General features: G+C 37.9%; 1 pseudogene; it reads left to right on the top strand.

Annotated features, from left to right (window-relative positions):
* The first annotated feature begins 634 nt into the window (after window positions 1-634).
* On the top strand, window positions 635-3,523 carry LOC120156010 (annotated as a pseudogene).
* The last annotated feature ends 442 nt before the right edge of the window (window positions 3,524-3,965 follow it).

Here is a 3,965-nt window from a genome sequence, read left to right as displayed (position 1 = left end):
AAAAAAATATATAAGTATAACTGATTTTTCGAGAAAATCGCCCAGCCCATTGGTTCTTGAATTAACCACCATAGCTTTATGACAACAAAAAATGGCCAAAAATTTCCACACAAAGAATCTCTGTGTATATGCCTGGTAAGCTCCCATGCTTCCACTTTACACACACATGCATAAAAAATGAAGGAAAAAAAACTATTTTCTTTTATTAAATTAACAAAAGAGAAATGCCTATCTCATAATTTGATCTCCAAAACCACTTATTTGTTATTTTTTGGGTGTATTTGGTTTCTGTTGTCACCAGCTTATAATTTCTTTTTGTTTTTCAGAGAAAATGTCATGAGATGAAACAAATCCCCAAACGGCAGTGAATGGAGATTTTAACTTTTTTTCTGTGTAGTAGCTTTCATGGTGTAAGCGATTTCTGCTAGCCTCGTTGTTTTTTGCTGATTTTTTTTTGGTAAGTTCAAAACTCTGTTCTTTTCGTTTGTCTCGCCGTTTTCATTTCTTGTGAACTTTTGTTCTTGCTCTATTTAAATATGGAATCTATCTTGTTATTGGTGTTTTTTTGTTCTTTTGAGCACAATCATTTTTATGAGGGACTGTTGCTATAACCGGCGCTTGTTTCTGGGTTTCCAAAACAATATAAAATTGTGATGTTACATATTTTATTTCTCCAGGTTTTGACATTCAGATTGTAAGCTGTTGTTTCTTTGGAGAAGATGCTGTGTGCTTGCTCAGGTGAACAATTCAAGTTCGAAGATGCACTGCAGTCGCCGGAATCATTGGCGACCAGAGATTTCTTAGCCAGTGGACTCTCGTCTTGGACCGGAGACTGGGAATCGAAACTCGATGATGTTCAAGTGGATGAAGCTGAATCAACTCTCAAGGAAGCTCTTTCCTTGAACTTTGAGGTGGGTTGTTTGCCAAAACCTATCTGTATTCATTGATTGATCGTTTTGCTAGCTAATTAATTTTGTTTTTTTAATGTGTTTGTAGGAAGCAAGGGCATTATTGGGGAGGCTAGAGTATCAAAGAGGGAACTTCGATGCCGCGCTTCAAGTTTTTCAGGGCATTGACATCAAAGGTTTGACACCAAAGATGACTAGGGCCATTGTTGAGAGAACCCGGCAATGAAAACCACGATCCAAATGTGACGTTTTCCCTTCTAGTGTGATGTCGATGCATTCAGTCAGCTTACTTCTCGAAGCAATTTTGTTGAAAGCTAAATCGTTGGAGGAACTTGAGCATTTTAGAGGTAACCAATCTTATAACAGATTTCTGATATGTTGAGGATATGTTTTGATCCAGATGAAGAAACATTTTAGTATAATTCGATTGTAACGATGAGGCTTTGACAAATTGGATGATATGAACTGAAAGAAAATTCAGGTTTTATTATTGAAGATTAGGAATTTTATAAATGGCATTGCACATGTCGATGGATTCGTATAAAATCTGTTGTTAGAGCATAAGGTTTGAATCGTTCTGAACTTCTGATGCCTTCTCATTTATCAGATGCTGCAAAGGAGTGCAATATAATTTTGGAGGTAGTCGAGGCAGCGTTTCCTAGTGGAATGCACGAGGGAATTGCCGAGGATTGCAAGTTACAGGAGGTGTTTCATAAAGTATTAGTGTTGCTCCCTAATCTATGGAAAAAGGCTGGTTTTCTCAGTGAAGCCATAACCGCATATCGTCGGGTATTGGTCAAACCATGGAATTTAGATCCCCTGAGAATAGCTAATGTGCAGAAAGACTTAGCCGCCACGTTACTTTATGGTGGTGTCGAAACAAGCCTTCCTGCTCACTTACAGGTATGGGGTTCTGCTACCCCTAATGGTAATATGGAGGAAGCGATTCTCCTCCTCCTAATACTTGTGCAAAAAGTGGCTTATGGAGAAATAAAGTGGGATGCGGATATTATGGATCATCTGACTTTTGCTTTCACCGTTACCGGGCAGTTCGAATTATTGGCAGGTTTTGTGGAACAGGCCCTCCCGGGTATATATGAAAGAGCAAATAGGTGGTATCTTCTTGCTCTTTGTTATGCTGCTGCTGATCGGAACGAGGTAGCGTTGAACTTATTGAAAAAGGTTTCTGGCCAGTCGGAAGCAAATCACAAACCTCATATCCCGGCTTTACTGTTTGGTTCGAAGTTATCTTCTCAAGATCCAAAGCATGCTCTTTACGGGATAACTTTTGCTCGTAATGCTATTGATTTAGCAGATCAAGCGAATGATCATTTCAAGGGTCAAGCCCATAAATTTCTTGGTGTTTGCTATGGGAATGCTGCTAGAGTTTCGATATCAGATTCGGAAAGAGCCCACTTTCAGAAAGAATCTCTCACTTCACTCAACTCCGCCGCTCTCAACATGAAGGAAGATCCTGAATTGGTTTTCAACCTCAGTTTAGAAAATGCAGTTCAGAGGAACCTGGATGTGGCCTTTGACAATGCAATGATGTACTCTAACATGGTGAATAATGACTCGGGTAGAGGTTGGAGCTTATTGGCGCTAATACTTTCCGCTGACCGCCGGTGCTAATACTTTCCGCTGACCGCCGGTTCAAAGACGCTGAAACCATACTTGAATTTACTTTTGATGAAGCTGGTAGTTTAGATCAGTTAGAACTTCTTAGATTAAGAGCTGTGCTTCAGATTGCCCAGGAACAGCCCAAGCAAGCAATCGAAACTTACCGAATCTTGCTATCTCTGATTCAAGCACAAAGAGGACCTCAGTCTGATTTAGAGGTGTGAGTTCTTTGGCCTTAAAATACCTCTTGTTTTGTTTTGCTAAGTTCATTGCTTGCTCGCAACTGTTCATATGTCATGTCTTTTGCAGAATGTAGCAGAAAGAAAAATCGAAATGGCTGCATGGCAGGATCTAGCTACTATATATACGAAAGTCGATTCGTGGCGTGATGCAGAAATTTGTGTAAACAAAGCCAAGTCAGTCGATCTTTATTCACCGAAAAGTTGGCATACAAGTGGTACTACAAATCCTATGAATCCTTGTTATAAAAGACAACAATGCATGCACTTCCCCCTTAGTGTTTCCCCATGTGTTTCTGCAGGGTTGCTGTTTGAAGCTCAATCACTTTATAAAGAGGCTCTGGTATCCTTCTCGATCGCACTATCGATCGAACCAGATTACGTGCCAAGTATTGTTTCAACAGCGATAGTTCTTGTACAAATCGGCAATGAATCGTCACTCCAGATTGCAAGAAGCTTTCTGATGAATGCTGTTCGGTTAGAACCGACGAATCACGATACTTGGAGGAACCTTGGGTTGATTGCAAAGATGGAAGGGTCGTTGGAACAGGCGGTTGAGTATTTTCAAGCTGCGTATGAGTTGGAGATGTCAGCTCCTGTTGAAGCCTTCAAATGATGTGGGATTTGATTAATCAGCTTCCCTTTTAGTCGTTTATCTAGAACCTTATCCGTGAAAGTCAATTTTGCTGGCTCATATCCTATTAAAAATGTACAGCATTATCAAAATATTCGCCACCTTGGTTATAAGTGGCGGAACTAACAATTTATTATAAAGAGATTAATTTTTTTTTTCATAAATATAATTTTTTTATAATTGAGATAGTTTGATAAAAAAATTATTTATTTTTTAAAAATATATATTTAAAAAATAAATAATACTTAAAAAATAACTAACTGGAGTAAAAAAAAACAAATTCCTCCATGCAATTTATCTGATAAGTCACAATCATCTAAATTTTTAATCTTTTTTCTTTTTTCTTTTCTTCTTTTTCTTCTTTTTCTTTTTTTTTTTTTTTTTCTTTTTTCTTTTTTTTTTCAAACATGAACTTTTGGCATTTAAGTTTTCAACGATTAGCATTGAAAATCATGTTTTATATTTTGTTTTCATTATGTCTGCAGTTTGACCTCAATAATACCCTTTTTTTCACCCAAATGTCTATATTCTGCTGCGTACGGTAAAACGCTACCACATAAAGCG

The sequence above is a fragment of the Hibiscus syriacus genome, unplaced genomic scaffold (genome assembly GCF_006381635.1).
Source record: "Hibiscus syriacus cultivar Baekdansim isolate YM2019G1 unplaced genomic scaffold, ASM638163v2 tig00111210_pilon, whole genome shotgun sequence".
Classification (NCBI taxonomy): domain Eukaryota; kingdom Viridiplantae; phylum Streptophyta; class Magnoliopsida; order Malvales; family Malvaceae; genus Hibiscus; species Hibiscus syriacus.
Note: the sequence above shows the minus strand (reverse complement) of the source record. Positions and strands in the feature narration are given on the sequence as shown.